General features: G+C 41.6%; 1 pseudogene; it reads left to right on the top strand.

The window, feature by feature from the left end:
• Window positions 1-6,274: 6,274 nt before the first annotated feature.
• LOC127780221 (obtusifoliol 14-alpha demethylase-like) lies at window positions 6,275-8,004 on the top strand (annotated as a pseudogene).
• Window positions 8,005-18,498: the final 10,494 nt, after the last annotated feature.

The raw sequence follows: 18,498 nt of genomic DNA on the forward strand, positions 1-18,498 counted from the left end.
AAAGCGTAGGGTATCAATTAGTAATAGAAGTAACTTTGATCATAAATAATAAAAGCAAGTTTATACTCCCTTCGTCCCAGAATATAAGAAGTTTTAGAGTTTGACATAGTTATTAAAAAAGTTTTAGAGTTTGACATAGTTATTAAAAAAGTTTTAGAGTTTGACATAGTTATTAAAAAGTAGGTAGAAGTGAGTGGTGGAGGGTTGTAATTGAATGAGTAGTAGAGGTAGGTGGGAAAAGTAAATGGTGGAGGGTTATAATTGGTTGGGAAGAGAATGTTGGTGGAGAAGTTGTTATATTTGGGACAAATCCAAAGAGCTAAAAGTTGTTATATTTTGGGACGGAGGGAGTAACTTGTTAATTTTATATAGAAGTAGCTTTGTTTTAGATGTAAGTAACCTCTAGTTACCATTCACCGAAAGCAGATCTAGAGATTTTTAGCAACAATTATATTTTGGGAAAATAATCAAATCAATACACTACAGGATTATGCATAAAGAAAAGAGATTGATGATCAGTATAATGTTTACATATTTTTTTTAAACAATATGCACCAAGATAGTGCTTTACCATCCTATCCGATCCATATGTGCCATAGTACTGCACATAATAATACTTTTTTTTAGTGAAATCATACACCAGGAAAGGAGCTAGTTGGTACAACAAAGGATAACCTGCCTAGGCGAATAAAATTTGCTGCTGGATACCGGAGTAATAATGGACTTTGTTTGCAGGACATCATAATATGTACTATTGGACACCATGAAAACTACTTCCTCCGTTTCACAATGTAAGTCATTCTACCATTTACCACATTCATATGTATGTTAATGAATATATATATATATATCCATCTAGATTCATTAACATCAATATGAATATGAGAAATGGTAGAATGACTTACATTGTGAAACAGAGGGAGTAGGTAATTAGTTGCTGGATACTGGAGACATTATTTTATTATATCCATGCAAATTAATAAAGAAACACCGCGGAAAGTACAAATATGCCCCCTAGGGATATCCGTTGGGAACTGTCCTTCTTCCTATTCTCCTTCATGCTCCAGCTCAATACCGAGTGAAAGATGTGATGGGTTTAGGCGGCGATGCTCCGGCAGCCAAATGACAATTGTGGCAGCGGTAGGGTGCGTCCCATAGGATGACACTCCCGTGGGAGGTGGCAATCGACAAGGAGGATGATGATTGCGGCCGAAATAAGAGCACTAGGGTCTTGGCCTTAGAGGAAAGAGGGAAAGGGCCGGTGATCTCCGGTGAGGATCTCGGCTAAGTGAGCACATCAAAATGCGTTCCCGGCAAGGGGGAACTCATTTTTTTGGGAACTTGTTGATGGAGTGTAAGTGGTTGGTGGCTGCATGAATTTCATAATTGAATTTGATTTATTTTAATTTTTGGTACTGGCACAAACAGGAGAATAGGATGTTTTAAAAATCCAATAAATACCAGCATGATGCAAGTTAGAAAAGGGATTTGATTATTCCGAAAATTTGTTTCTAGATTTTAAATTTAAATTATTTAGGATGTTATAAGAGATAGGCCATGGTGGCGGCGACGCTCACTGGCTTGGGAGAGAGCCTCAGTGGCAGCGACGCTCGATGGAGTGAGGCAAGAGAGGGGCGGCACGTGTAAGGAGAGAGGAGGCGAATGAGAAGAGACAAGATCGAGAGAGGAGGCTCGCTCGGATCATTGGCTCGGCTACATCCTCATCGGTGCCTGTTTAAAATTAAAAACCGACAACTATATCTTCTTATAAATATCGGTTTATTTTAAAAACTGGTACATAGTGCACCATGCTAGAGCAATTTGGACAAAGGGGATAGAGAAAAGAGAGATGGGAGAGCTGATATGTGGGTCCATGGATATTTTTTATATTTTACACGATTTCTCTGTCCCGTTCAACAAAAATAAATATTTTAATGGATACAGTATTTGTCAGTAAATACCTTAGTGTTTTGAGAGTGTCTTCCCTTTATTTCTTTTACATTGTCATACATCTAAAACCACGATGTACTTTCATACCTTGTGTTGTGTGCTTCACCACATCACCACCAGCCGTCGTCATACATATTTGGGGAGTTAGTGAGTGGATAGGAAGGGAGATCGAGAAAGAGAGCTACGTATGGGTTGGCTAGTTGTCACATTGAATTGCCGATCCAATCTATTCTCCATAGTTCTAAAAAAAAAAATCTATTCTCCATCCCTTAAGTTTAGGCAAGTTTCCTCGATTTCTTCTAGTAAAAAGCTATAGGCTCAATCAGGCGGCAGCCAATACTCGCTGGAGGAGCTTCTGTTTAAATAGCTTAATTAATTGTTTAAATATCATAGTTGTTAAGACTAGTAATTGGCATATGCCTAAATCTAGTATATTTATGTTGGTATTATAAGACATTTTGAGTTTTTAATAGATTTATGTATGGATCAATATATGTAATTTATATGTGTCCAAATTCATACGGATGTTTATAGAATTTAAATTATGCACTTCATAGACATTCGTCCGTGTGAGGAGTGAGATTCTCTACCATAATGCCACTACCTTTGTAGTTACTTATATATGGGTCCAACCCTCCTATTACACACACATCAGTGCCTGTAATGGAAGTACCATTATGGTAGAGGATATGAACCCCTCCCGCGGATGGATGTCTACTTATTGCATAATTTAGATTTTATGAACATCCGTATGAATTTGGACACATATATAAAATACATATATCGATCCATACATAAACCTATTCAAAACTTAAAATGTTTTTATAATAGAAACATAAATATACTAGATTTAGGGATATGCCCAATACTAGTCTTAACAACAAAGCTACTTAAACAATAAACAATTAATTAAGCTATTTAAACATAAGCTCCTCCAGGGAGTATATATTGGCTGTCCCCAGATTATTGAGCCTACAGCTTTTTCCTAGAAATCGAGGAGACACTAGTCTAAACTTAAGAAGGGATGGACAATTTTTTTTTAAGTGGTCCAACTGTTCCAACAAAAAACCAATCAACAAACTAGCCACGTACGCTAAGCAATAGGACACGATAAGGTGTACAGTCGCACAATGCCTAAACCCACAGCCACAACCCCTTCTTTCCTATAATTAGGCCATTCTCAACCCAAGACACTAGATATAGTTTTCATAAACTCCATATCATCAAGAAACTAGTACTAGACACCACTCTTCCAATACAAACACCACTATTCAATCCTTAAATTTAATGCTATTTATCTCACATGATGTCTTAGATAGACATGGTTTCTTTCTCTTTTATCATTTATTCACTTGCCACATCATTTTTCATCCTAGGTGCAGCTTATTTAATGCTATGGACACTATCCTAGCCATTGGGTTGGGAATAACCTTAGCATCAACTTAACTGAACCGAAACTTGCCCGCTTCCCAAAACCAGAAGCGCTTGCCGATCCCTCATTAGCCCTTTCGTACCTTTTGTCGCTAGCTAAACAAAATTCTAACAAAACAATACGAGATGATAACACGTAAACATTTTATGGAGTTGATAGTCAGTACTCACCCCCTCCCCCCGCGTTGTCCACGCGCGGGCGACATGGGAAAATCCCTAGCCGCCCCATTTTTCTGATGGAGCACACCGCCAGAAATCGGGCAACATGCTAGAATGGCAGGGGTGGGGTCATAACCCGACGATGCTTAGTCTCTAGTGCGGGGCAGAATGAGTTAAGCTAAAACAGCGGCGACACGCCCCAGTAGAGGGTGGTCGTCGATACGGCGCTGAAGCCACTAGATCCGGTCTCCTTGGCTCAGATCTGGCCAGGGTTGTAATCTGGGTGGCACGGCTGGTAGCGGTGTGACTGGCACTGCCAGTGGCAACTGGAGGTCACATGACACAGAGGTTGGTGCAGCGGGAGTGCAGGTCACATGTGTCCACTGGTGGGAGCCAGGCGTGGCACGGGAGCTAGTGACGCGAGGCAAGAGTTGCCATGGCATGGGCAAGAGGATGGAATGGCTCAGACAGTGCTCTGGTAGGAGTTCCAATGGAGTCAGGGAGCAACGGGGTGAGGCGACAGTGATGGCGATCCAGACGGGCGGCCAGAGGCGGCGATGATGCGGCAGTCTGGCGTCGGTGGCGATGATGATGGCGCCATGAGGTGGGCATTGCAGGCCTGCAGCGGGCTCTGATTTAGATGATAGTCCTCTTGTGGCTTCACTTTGCCACCACAAGATGGTAAAGTTAGGTGGGCTAGTACGAGGGAGAGGCGATCCATTCTTCTCTCTCACCCTCTCCTTCTCCAACCAATTGCTTGGATGGATTTGGAGCGCACCGGATTGCGAGCTCCTAGCGATGTGGCACTAGCATGGTGGCCGCACACCGAAGGTGTGTATTTGGTCGTGGTCACTGTTTCTGGGAAGCAACCTCAACAAGGGAGGGCAAAAAGATTACGGGCGAAAGCCCAACCCTTTGGGCCAGCAATGACGACGCATGTGGGCATCCCTTTCCTCTTGGGGCATTGTTTACGTGAACTTTCCTGCCCTCTTAGATGGATTTCTTCAGGGGAAAACCACGTCCTGGCACCTCAAGGCGAGTGGCGGTAGCACTCTCGATATTGCATCTTTCGTGGAGGTGTCACTCAGAAGATCCTTTCCGATGTCGTGTTCTGCTTTGATCTTCAGTGGCGGGTTTAGGCCTTAGATACGTGGTGGCTGTTTTTTTCCTTTTCTTGGCTATAGCCTTATAGGGCTGTGGACCTATATTTTTTACTGCTCTATCAATATGAAACATAATTTTTATTTTCGCACTCTGTTTAGTGTAACCATCTTATGGAAGATAAGAAAAACGAGGTGAACCAGCATATGATTAATTGAAGCTCCCATCGGATGGCCTATTCAGCTGAAGAAAAAGCCAAAATTTGAATTTTTAAACTTAATTTTGACATTGATTTTGAGATATTTTCAACGTAGTTTCTTTTTCAGCATTTGCTTTAATTTTAAGTCACCGAGAACATATATATAAAAGTTTTACCTACAAATTCATTTTTATTCTCTAATAAGCCGTTTGAGCTTATTACGGAAAAAGCCAACCGATGAGGCCCTGAGTATTAATTATTATAAAATTAAAAAAATAGATTAATAATATTTTTTCAATTAACTTTTCTATATGAAATATTTGGAAAATAATATGAAAGCATCAGCAAGGAAAACGAGTGAATTTTTATCCTTATCTTCTCCTAAAGATCGAACGCTAAACATAACTATTTAGTTGTTCAAGTCATGTTGTGACGGTGAAAGTTTCTGGGTCATTTTTCCCCTCAATGAGATTTGACTCATAATGAATCTGAACAGATGCCCTGTGCAGATTCGTTGTCCTAAAATGAGTTGAATCCTATTCCATATAGCAATATTTTGAGATGAAGAAAGTAGTAATTAGCCATTCTGAAAAGCTTAATAATAACGCACCAGTCTAGCTTGGCATGGCTCACGACAACGACATAAGATATGCTATAATTGTTTAGTTTGGCTAGCGGAACAAGGTACTATCTGAGATTTGTACAAATTAAAGCTCCAATTCATGTGGTAAACGTGCATGCATATTCCAGCTACCCTGTCAATCATTTCCAGGCTTGTTGGCCGGCCTGTTCCAATATCCCCTATATATATGCGTATTTCTCTTATCCCGTTATAAGTGAGTTCGCGCTTCCTCTAGTCATGAGACACTTCCTGATCAAGGTAAGCTCAGTTGGTGGGTTCTTCAATTAATTATATATCAATGTGCGTGCTCTATCCATCCTGTGCGACACAGAACATTTTTTTTTCTTTTTATCGGAAGTACAACCTCCTACGTCTGCACTAACTAGAATTGTGCATTGTCACAAATTTGTAAGCATCGGAAATTTAAACTCTGGAGGCCGCACATACAGATCATATATTTTAAACTAGGAATGAGTATAATGCATAATGCACCCTCCTGACATGCCTATTTGTGTTTTTGTAAATGTTTCAACTAGTATTGAACATCTGAATGATTTGCTATTGGAAGCAAAATGTTGCAGCAACAATTTCAATCGTTGCAACATTTTCCAAAATCAAGTCCATAAAGCCAGTTACCAAAACCGAAACAACATTTCCAAGTTCCCAACAATTTGCCCATTTTAAGATATACCCCCCCCCCCCCCCCCCCCCCCCGCCCTCCCCAAACTAAATTTAAACCAAATAACCTAGACCTAATTCATCTTCATTTGTGCAATACACAGCTAACTCGACGCTCAATTCCATTGGCAAGCATGGATCAGCTTACAAGTAGCACCGTGTTCTGGCTCACCACCGCCGTAGCTTTCCTGCTGATCAACACGGTCATACTGAGAGCGTTGCAGAAGAGAAAGAGCAGCCCGGCCGCGGCGGCGGCGGCGCCGCCGCCGCCCTTTGTGCAGGGAGTCGGTCTTATACGGTTCGTGCGCGCCATGGCGAGGGACGGGCCACTGGAGGCGATCCGCGAACAGCAGGCGAAGCTGGGGAGCGTGTTCACGGCGAGCGCACCGTTGGGCCTCTTCAAGGTGACCTTCCTCATCGGGTCGGAGGTGTCGAGCCACTTTGTCGAGCCACTTCTACGTGGCGCCGGACTCGGAGATCAGCATGGGCAGATTGTACGAGTTCACCGTGCCCATCTTTCGGCCCGGGGTCCTCTATGGCGTGGACCTGGAAACCAGAAAAGAGCAGATACGCTTCAACTGGGACATTCTCAAGCCACGTAGCCTCAAGGCCAGTGTAGGTGCCATGGCTGAGGAGGTCGAGGTAATTTAATTTTTAATTAGTTTTCACCTTCAACATATTAACCAACGTGTGACTCGAGGTAAACTCCGAAGTCAACACCGTGTCCCTTAACATTGTTTTATAAGTCATTCGGGAGTTAGTGCATGTCAACTTTTAAACTGGAGTAACTCTTGATGTAAAATTAATAAAACTTATTTTCTTGATTGGGTTATATCATTTCGTCCTCTTTCATCTTTGGATGAATGACTGTTCTTTATTATTGTAGAACTACTTCTCAAGATGGGGAGATCAGGGTACGGTCGAACTGATGCTGACCGCGAGTCGGTGCCTGCTGGGAAAGGAGTTGCGAGAGAGCGTGCCAGGCAAACTATGCGAGCTCTTCGGTGAGCTTGACAATGGCTTGCATCTCATCAGCGGTCTGCTCCCATACCTCCCGATCCCGGCGCACCGTCGTCGTGACAGGGCATGCCAGAGGCTTGGGGAGATAATAACCGAGGTGATCAGGTTACGCAGGAACTCCAGCCGTGGTGCTGCTGGCACTGACGAGAACAACGATGATATGTTGTAATGCCTCATCAACTCCAGATACAAGGACGGGTGCGCCATGACGGATGCGGAGATTGCCGGTCTGGTCGTGGCGCTCATGTTCGCGGGGAAGCACACGAGCTCCGGTGTAAGCATCTGGACCGGTGTCCACCTGCTCTCTAACCCAAACCACCTCGCTGCCGTCGTCGCTGAGCAGGATAGGTTGATGGCTTCGTGTCCTGGAAGAACCGATGACTATCATCGCCTCGACTACGACACAGTGCAGGAGATGAGATCTCTGCACTGCTGCGTCAAGGAGGCGCGTCAAGCTTACAAGCACTTCACTGTGCAGACCAAGGAAGGTAAAGAGTACATGATCCCAGGAGGGCACATGGTGGTTAGCACGATCTTGGTGAACCACTACTTGCCCCACATCTACAAGGACCCTCATGTGTTTGACCCTCAAAGGTTTGCGCCTGGTAGGGAGGAAGACAAGGTTGCTGGCCGCTTCTCTTTCCTCTCCTTCAGTGCTGGGAGGCATGCGTGTGCAGGTGAATCCTTTTCGTACACGCAGATTAAGGTGTTATGGAGCTATTTGCTTAGCAACATTGAGATCAAGATGGTATCCCCTTTCCCTGAGACAGAATGGAGCACGGTTATTCCAGAGCCTAAGGGAAAAGTGATGGTTAGCTACAGGAGACGTACGGCACCTAAATAGTAAATAAGAGCGTAGGTAATTGTTTTAAGCAGCCGTCACTAGTAAATAAAGAGAATTCATAATAGTTCAAGCGACGCTTATTTATATAACGTAATCTCCATATTATGTATAAACAGCACTACTAAAGTTGTAACTACAATGGTCCTAATTGTACTGGTCTACAAAATAAATGAAATAATTCCCCTTTTCTCATCACCTCTTTTACTCCCATGACCCTCAAACTTCAGAACACCTTTCATCTATTATATATGGCCTTTGATTTGTCACACCCAGGACCCTCAAGACCATCATGGTCCTTCCAACCTTGGTAACTAATTAAGAAGGCACAACTAATTAAACAAATTGCAAGGATATGGGAATTGAACTGATCTACGTTCACCATGTGAATTACTTTGTGATTTGAGAATGACAATACAAGAAACCGTGCTCATGTAAATCCAAAATTGATCATTTGAGCTATGGATGGAACATGCATTATTACTTAATACCTCTTGCTCATTGACACCTTCGATGCAATATTATTTTCACCCTACTTCAATAATATATATCAACGTCACTCTAAATTTGTCATATACTCCCTCCATTCAAAAGTTATAGGTGTATTTCACTTGTCACCAGGACTAAGGAGAAATTAACTCATCCTTCATGTAACAACAACCAAAGAGTTGTATGCATGCATGAAACCAACAAGTATTAACATGGCTGCTCAGATCAATAATTTAATCTAGCACTAAAAAACGAAAATATAATCTTTTTGTTTGTTAAGTATTGAATGCATTGAGACTACAAATATGACCATCTTACTTAGAAAAACATTCCACTGGATCAATACTTGAAATGCACCCTTCAAGAGTCACACCGGTAAATATTTATGACTGGTTACAAACCTTGTAAATTCTTTCTATTCGATTGTTTCTCTGTAACTCTGTAAATATTTTTTGAGTTTTATAAAATTAACACTGCTGGGCAAAGCCCTGGCAGTATTCCCAGTCAAAAAAAAAGAGCCGCACTAGAGTAAGGGTTTCTTAGGCGCCGATGCGACCGCGCCATTGTGTATCAAGGGCAACATTGGTGGCAACTCTGGTGACGATCCGACAAATGGCTTCAGGACACCCACATGGAACACATCATGCATGCACGCTCGAGGTGGCAGATGAAGATGTACCGTGACCTTATTGAGTTTCCCCTTCTTGTAGGGTTCATAGAACCTGGGCTTTAGTTTCCCCTTCTGGCCTTCGGTGAGTGATGTTGGCATGTGGTGGCGCAGGCATGGCCATGCCCAATCACCAACAGAAAATGGCGCAGGGGCCGATGGCCACGATCGTATGCCTTCTTGGCCACCATATGTGCATGTTCAAGTCTGCTGCGGACGTCGGCCAGGAGTTCATCACGTGCAGCCTTGCTGTATGCCGCCACAGCCACCTTGGTGTCCACGGCCTCATACGAAAGGATGGTCGGCGGATCACGATAGTAGACGATCTTGAATGGCGTTTCCTTAAGAGCCGTCCAGTAGGAGATGTTGTACATGTATTCTAACAAAGGGTGTGACCGAAGCCAGTGTCGCAGCCGGTCTAGTGAAGGTACACCATGATAACTTTGTTCACCTTCTCAGATTGGCAGCATGTTTGTGGATGGAACGCTGTGCTCATGCGTATCTTGGTGCCAGCTGCTGAGAACAACGTCCTCTAGAATGTTGAGGTGGAGACGGGGTCATGGTCGCAGACGATAGAGATAGGGATGCTGTGTAGATGAATGATGTCGTTGAAGAATGACGTGGTGACAGACTCGATTGGCATAGTATAGGTGCAACTTCAGGATGAAGTGGGCATACTTGGAGAACTTGTCGACAAACATGAGGATCACAGACTTGCCCGCCACCTTTGGTAACCCCTCAACGAAATCATGGCAACAGTAGTAGGCCAGCCAGTGGGAACTGGCAATGGTAGCAGTCGACCAGCTGGGTGTAGTTGATTTGTCTTATTGCATTTATATGGGAGGCACACAGCGATTTCATCCTGAATCACCCAGCGAGCTTGCGGTGTGTGGAAGTTCTGGTTGAATTGGTGCAACATCTTCTTGATGCCCTCATCCCTGTCTACATGAATACCGTCCACAATCGACACTAGGAGGGGCGACGAGGATGGCACATATAGCCAGCATCAGAATGTGACAAGGCCGTCAACTAGCGCCCACGGTGCGGCGAGAGAGCTAGCCAATAGTTCATCCATGAGAGCGTAAAGCACTGGGTCGGAGTTCATCTCCACTTGGAGCTCGTTGACGAGGTCGAAGCTTTGTGGGGACACGCCATGGAGGGCTGGCATGTCATCGTTGTGTGCGTGGCGTGACAGGGCGACGACGGCGACATAGAGGCGACCTAGCTTGTACTTCACTATAAAATCAAATCTGAGAAGTTTACTCACCCAATGGTGCTATGGGATTGTGGCGAGGCATTAATCAAGGAGGAATTAAGGTTGTGGTGGACCATTTTCACCACGAACATCCGTTCCCACAAGTATGGCTGCTAGTGCCGAACTGCCTGCACCAAGCCGATGAGTTCGCACTTGTATGCCGCCAACCCCTGGTGTCGTGATGAGATTGACCAGCTGAAGAAGACGACAAGCCCAACACCTTGATGGAGGATTGCCCCAAAGACCGAGCCCGACATGGCACACTAGATGACTTACAACATGGTAAAGTTGGGCAGCGCTAGGATAGGCCCCAACATGAGCACCATCTTGAGGGTGGGCAGAGGGTGCACGGTTTTTCCTACATAACTGTTGATGCGAAAAAAACACACTGCCCTGGGAGATCTGCTTAACTCCAGTGCAGGTCCTAAATCTTGCTCTTGGGTTCAAAGGCGTGCCAGTTGATTTGATCCTGCAATCAACAAGAAAGAAAGACAAGAAAACCGAGGTTAAATCCATAAACGATAGCTGATCGGTTAGGAGCCGATGACATATCATCAATCGTTGAGCCGATGTTATTGGCATTAGATCGGCGATTGAGAATAAAGCAATATGAAGTTAGGTCTACACGATCGGCTGTAGAAATCAACGATATATAATCCTTTTCTCGAAATATATTTAAACTAAGTAATTGGGATAGATCGAACAGTAAGTCGAGACAGTATAAATCACTTATGCTTAAAAGTACTTTAAGATAACGATTATACATACGTTTATAGCATAGCCGATCAAATAAATCTAACATGTATCGGCTAATACTCCGATACCACTCTATATTAAGATATCAAAACAGACAAAATATATCAAACAGAGGGCTTAATATACTTTAATGTAATAAGATCTTAATACAAAGGGCAGATTTAGCGTATCAAGCAAGCATATAAGGTATAAAATAGCTAAATCAAGTAAGATCGGCTGAAACCCCGATACTATCTCTATTGGTAGTCATAAAACGAGTTAGATATTGCAGTTATGAATATTACTTAATAGATCGAACTCAACTGATGCAGCATTAAGCATAAGAATAAATACAAGATCTGGACAAGATGATGAAAACCTCTAAGAGATGGTAGATATGCCCTATAATCTAAATTAACAGCAAAATCTAACTATATTGGCTACTCTCCAATGATAGATATCAACCGACTACAGGTTAGATTGTGAAATTAATTAAGATTATGAAGCATATATGATAACTCAACGATTTACATAAATAAGATTAGAGTATCATAATGATGGAAGCACTAATCCCGAGAACACAAGTGTTGGTATTTCTTAACGACATTACTAGAAATATAATTCCCAGCAATGGCGCATAAATAGTTCTGGTATATTACGGTTACAGAGTTCATCCGCAAGCGCATGGATATACCATTGTAGCATTTCACTGAGAGTATTCGAAGGGTATCGTATTTATTTTATCCCGTGGGAAGATCATGTAGAGAGAACTCAACTAATAATTTATATATTACTTGTGATAATCATATTCTAAGCAGGGGTTAAGATAATCCAAGGATAGAGTGACACACAAGCATTAACTACTCATTCTCATAATATATCATCTAAGCTAGGTGGAAAAGAAAAGAGAAAGAAAATCTATTCCTATACTTCTAATATACATAGTATACATACATTCTAGTTAACTGATATACTAGCTAATACCCTCTATCCGATGCCCTCCTGGTACTTCAAGAAGCCACCCCTGACTGCCGAGTTCCTTACGACAGCCCGTCATGACCATACAACCAGGGCTAAATATGGAGGAATACCCTCCCCAGGGAATTAACTTAGGATTATATACCGGTGCAGAGGAATACCCGTACTGAGCTATCACCATCAGCGACCCACCTCTCATCCGCAATATATAACCCCAAATAATGATATCCCGTAATCTAGACACCACACCTAAACTACCAGATACTACTCTAATATCATCGTCATGACATAGAGTAATTGCATAAGCAAACATTATACCTGCACCAAAGCATCTCCCAGATAAGCTAGCCGTATATTCAATATAACACGAACATAATGTAAAGTAGGTACTCATATACTCGGAAAGTATTTCAATACCATAAATGTATTTAGAAGAGTATTCTAATGAAAGTACAAAGCTTACAAAAGAGAAGAGAAAAGCTACTAGAGCCATACCTGAACTCTTCCGAAGGCTTCCGGACTCCTGATTTCTAATCTATTCCTATTCCACCAGCTAGATACTACTAAACTAAACTTGAGAGAAATGAGAGAGCTATTGCTTGAGGTGTGTGAGTGAAGTGAGAAGGTGAAATCCTTATATAGTCTGCCAATGACGGTTGTGGTAGTTGGAATGGTCAGAATTGCCCTCCAACCATCATTGGGGAGTGATCCATGCCGTCCAGCCAAAACCTGGATCCAACGGCGCCAGGGGAGGTTCGGCCGAACCAGGAGTCGGCCCATCCTGGCCCGAAATCGGCAGGTGGCCTCCTGAACTTCTCCACTCCACAGACTTGTGAATTTTGGCCCAATTCCTCATGTCAATTCTAAGTTCTTGGCCTATTCATACATATGTCTGGTTCTCGACATCGTCCGATTGATTTATCGTCTGAGTTGATGTCGATTCTCCTCCACTTTATTGTCATTCTCTGCAAAAGGTTAGTATACCTAATACTAGTGGAATATTATTATTCTAACAGATATATGCATTGCAAACATCACTAGTTCTCCTCTATTTTGATAATATTGACTGTCGAAACTGATCAATAACAAACGTCAACAACAAGCCGCCATGACAAGTTCACCTCTTGTTGAAGATCAAAATAGATGCAGCTCAACCCAAAAGCAAGAACTCATCAAAATAATGAAAGTAGAAAAAGGGTGGCGATGCGCTGAAAGTGTTATTGAACTGTCGTTGTAAATTACATGGGATCGGGTTATATTTATACCCGATATTCATGACTGGTCCTTGCCGGACACGACTCTTATCTCTAACAAACTCTAAGATATGAACAAGTCTTTACAACAGACTCTTGCCGAAATATATCTCTAAAGAAACTATTTAAAATATCCTAATTAATAGATACAATTACATATCCGTGAGCTTATCTCCATAGTGGCAATCCTTGCGTAGCACGTTGATCGATCCCGGAGACGGTTCTATAACCATCTCAACGAAATTAGCTACATCGGCTGTCTTCTGTCCAATCCATCTCAGCCGACGCGGCCTTCAGCCGATGCCCTCGCAGCCGATGCGCACTCTGTTCTTTGTACACGATTCTCTGCCGAATCCACTTCGATTCTGATGTTGAACCTAGTTCATAATTTACCAAATTTGGTCGTTAACAATAACGTGAGCTTGCGTCCCACACCCATCGATGGGCAAAGTTCATGACAAGGCCTTTACAAAGCACTCACAGGATAGCTGGTCGACAACTGAACAAGTCCAAGACCAAGTATCGGGCAAGTCCCAGACTTCCCGTAGTTAGGATCCTGCGGGTGCATCCCAAATGCCACCTCGGCGACTCAATGTCCAAAGATTTCCTCACTAATCTCAAGTCCACTAATTACATGGATGGGGATGTTTCATTCTACCCATATGATCATACTGTGAGATGCTCGGAAGGAATTCTCGAAACAGTCCTTATATGCAAATACAGAGCATCACCACAAAGGTACTTACTTGGCATCACCACAAAGATACCACTTTGCATTACGGGTTTTCACAAACTCGCCAACACCTTGTATTCGTTTTTCAAAGGTTTAGTAACCGGTTTTCCCGTTTTGACAAACAAAATGTGAATTGAGTTGGACTATAAGTACTATGATCAAGAGCATCGAATCTGCAGGGTGCCTTAGTTTATCATTGGCATTTCGATTTATTGCATGCAAGAAAACTAAATTAACTTCGTTGTTATTTGCCAATGTTCAATTGAAACGATCGGCGTTAGGGAGATACAACACAGCCTTTATAGGACCACCCATCTTTGATTTTTTTCCCTTCATCATAACTATTCTTTCGCTTGTATTGAGAAGCCTTGCATACATGACACGCATCTATGTTAGCGTATTCCTTATAGTATAATATGTAATTGTTTGGACATTCGTGAATTATTGGAATCTCCAAACCCAATTGGCATAGCACATGTTTTGATGAGGATGTTAGGTCTCGATCTTCCGATAGGTATTGATAACTCTCGATTTGTTGGAAACTTGACACACACCATCCGGCTTCCGATCAACACGATCCGAACCCTGCAATCGCAGCACCACGTATCCTCTGGTTAGCAACAGTGCACTACCTAGTTGACCTCGCTGAGAAGGCTAATCCTTGCATGCGAATCGAATAACACAATTAAGAACAAGATAGATTGCAACACAATTGCATATGAATGATTAAGCATTCGAATTTGGGGTTCCACAAAGCAATCTAGCGGCGAAACTGCAGTGGCAGAAATAATCTAAGCAAAACCCGCCTCTAAACTATGACGGCTACTGAATAAATATGATTTGGGACGTCCTAGTGTTGCCCAATGGCGCACACCCCATTGGGCCAAGCCCATGATACAATTACAAGGCCCAAAAACACAAATCAGATTCGGACTGGATGAGGTACTTAGCTTGTTTGCATATTCTCGATAGCTCGGTGGGAATTTTGACGTGGGACCAAAACCCCTGAAAGTAGGCTCCATAAGCTTTCCAACAAGCTAAAATTCCTACTAGATCAGTGGCTAGTTCCGTTTGAAGTTTATGCTGTCAGCAGGCCCGAATCTGAATCCAAAACATGTAGAACTTTATCTCTTGTCTTCTATGGCCCCAAAGTGACGTGGTGAAGTAGTAGTGGACTTGGAGAAGGTCTTGGTTTGGTCCCCAATCAACTTCTTTGATCATCCATGCATTCCTTATGCTCGGTCTCTTTTTCTTCACCCAAGTAAGTACCTCTGCAAATGAGAACACATGAAACTCATTGCCGTAGCAATGTTTGTTCAAATATACAACAAGTAAATCTAATATAGAACTTATGCACCTTTGGTTGATGAATACATAAGGTAGTCATGGTTATATCCGAGCTAGTTGTGTCATCATCATCCTTCCCTTCTTGATTGGAAACTGTCCCCAGTTTTACCTTGTCATTGAACCTATTGAACTTATTTTTATTTATCATAACATCAGGTGAGTAATATTTCTTGATGGCCATATGGTTGGATCTTGAAATCTTTGTAGTCGAAAACCACAACACTCCCCTTCTTGCAAACCGACCTGTAACTCATTTAAACAACTAGAGGAACTAGATATATAGATAATTACTTATACACTTGCGGTTCTCTAGACAATACATCCCATCAGGAAAAAGAGGTATAGCCAAATTCGAACAAATATATACTTGGTGCACATTATATTCTCCTTTACTATCGTAATTGCCATTAACATGAAAAATCACATCAAAAGGTCATGGCAATTCAAATCTAGCAAATAATTTCTTTTTTAAACAATTGAGTGGACAAATATCATCAAATTGAATATAACCCCAAGTATTTAAAGAAGATAGGAATTTAAGCTCTTTATTCTTACTAGCAATGTGAATAACATGTTTAAACTCAACACATGGTGACTCAATTACTTATACGCATGTGGTCCTCTAGACAATAGATTTCATCATGAAAAGGAGGTATAATAAAATTCGAACAAATATATATACTCGATGCACATTATATTCTCCTTTACTATCATAATTGCTAATAACATGAAAAATCACATCAGAAGGACGTGGCAATTCAGATCCAGCAAATAATTTCTTCTCTAAACAGATGAGTGGACAAAAATCATCAAATTGAATATATCCCCAAGTATTTAAAGAAGAAAGCAATTTAAGCTCTTCATTGTCACTAGCAATGAGAATATCATGTTTAAACTCAACATATGGTGGCTCAACCATAGAACTAACATGTCCATTCACTAGTTGTGGCATGGATATAAGTGAAACATCGCATAACTGTTCTTTATCATAAGAAATATCAAGCAAATTTTTTTGTGACAAATGTATTTCAACAATTATTTCCACTACGGGTTGCTCTAATGTAGCACAAGTAGTGGACACATTTAACACATCATAACTATGCGTACCTTGAGTCGATGTAGCACCATTATTATCTTCTTTGTTCTCATCTTCAGAAATTATAGGTGCTTGGTCAATTAAAAATGTCAAGTATGCATGGAGCTATGGATAGGTCTATTTTCTCTCTGCCATTCTTCTCTTCCTCATTAGCTTGGTTGCTCTTAGATACCTGCAAAATATTAGTATCCAAAGAAAGAGGCACAACAATATGTTTATTTTGTAATAACTCAAATTTAGTTGAAGGCATCGCAATATTAGTATCATTCCAGATATCTATAAAAATCTCGTTGATTCCATTCTTCAACCTTTCAAGATTATCTTTGAAAATTTCAGCAACACTCATTGGTACCAATTTTATTTTTTGACCATTATATCAAAATGTTTATTTTTTTAGAAAGATCATTATGCAAAACATCATTATCATATAACCATGGTTGACCAAACAACAAAGAACATGCTTGCATAGGCACAAGATCAAAATTTGTAGTATCATAGTAACTTCCAATCGAAAATTTTACTCTCACAATTCTATTTACCTTGAACTTACCACAAGAGTTGAACTCTTTAATGTAATATGGATTACGATGCGGTTGTGTTGGCAACTGAAGCTTCTGAACCAAATTTGAACTCACAATGTTACTGCAACTCCCACTATCGATTATGCCACGACATGCTCTATCCTTAACCACAAACTTTGTTTCAAATAAATCATGGTACTACTTTTGCTCCGCTTTCTCCATTTGAGAACTTAGCACTTGTTGCACCAAAGTACTTACATAACATGCATATGTGGAAGGTGATGTAGCAACTGCTGGTATTTCTTACGATTACAGATAGAATCCGCAAGCGCACGGATATACCGATGTAGCACTTTCACTACGGAGTATTCCAAGGGTATCGAATCCAAGGGAACGTGTGTGATTAACTCTTCCTGCGGTTCATCCAAGGACACCAAGCAAAGGTAGGCTAGGATAGAGAGGATTTACTGGTGAGAAACAGTGTCTATGGAAAGCTTAATTTTAATCCTAACGCAATACTTCAGGCACTGGCAACCCGTTGTTCCCAGATGTCGCTCTACTACGTACCCAGACAGGGATGACTTAAGTGCTATCAAGGGCTGTCACCACCTCTACACCCGCCTCAAACGTACCGTGGGATACACATCGGTTACTGGATAATAATTACCTAAACACCACGTCTAAGCAATTAATATCTACTTTAGTGTTTATAACTCATCAAAGCAATCACTATATTTTAGTTGATTATAGTGAACTATAATCCCGTACGCTGATTAGGAACTGACCAAGAAATAATTCTCACAAGATAAATCTAAGTTACTCAAGAAGATAATTCTATTAATATCAGAGTAATAAACAGAATAAAAGATATAGGAGAATATTACCGATAGCTCCGGAATTCTTCCGACTTCTTCTACTCTGCTCTCTTCCTAATTCTAGTATACAAATAGTACAATAGAGCCTCTTATAATTCAGCTCAAGTTTGAAAGTGTGTGAAGAAGTGAAGGAGTGAAGTCTATTTATAGGACAGATATGACGGTTGGAATGATGCGACTTGTCTGAACTGCCCCTCAACCGTCATCAGGAGCACATCCGGAGCGTCCATACCAAAACCTGGATCCAACGGCGATCACCAGGGTTCGCCGAACCTCGACTGGGCCAGATGGCCTCCAAACCTAGTATGGGCCTCCTCCTCGTCCTGCCTTATCCAATTTTTGTAACTTTGGGATGTTTCTTGTGCAGTTTAAAAGCCCATTCTTGCATGGATAGATTTCTCCTTCACTTTTAGTCTGGATTTCCTCCTAACTTCGGTGGTTTATGTCTTGCATCGAATAAACACCAACACTCGTGGAATATATTAGAAATAAGTCCTATCACTATGTTGGATGTTTTGTTATCTGAATATTATGCAGGTGTTGGCGGT

The sequence above is a fragment of the Oryza glaberrima genome, chromosome 7, assembly GCF_000147395.1.
Source record: "Oryza glaberrima chromosome 7, OglaRS2, whole genome shotgun sequence".
Taxonomy (NCBI): Eukaryota; Viridiplantae; Streptophyta; class Magnoliopsida; order Poales; family Poaceae; genus Oryza; species Oryza glaberrima.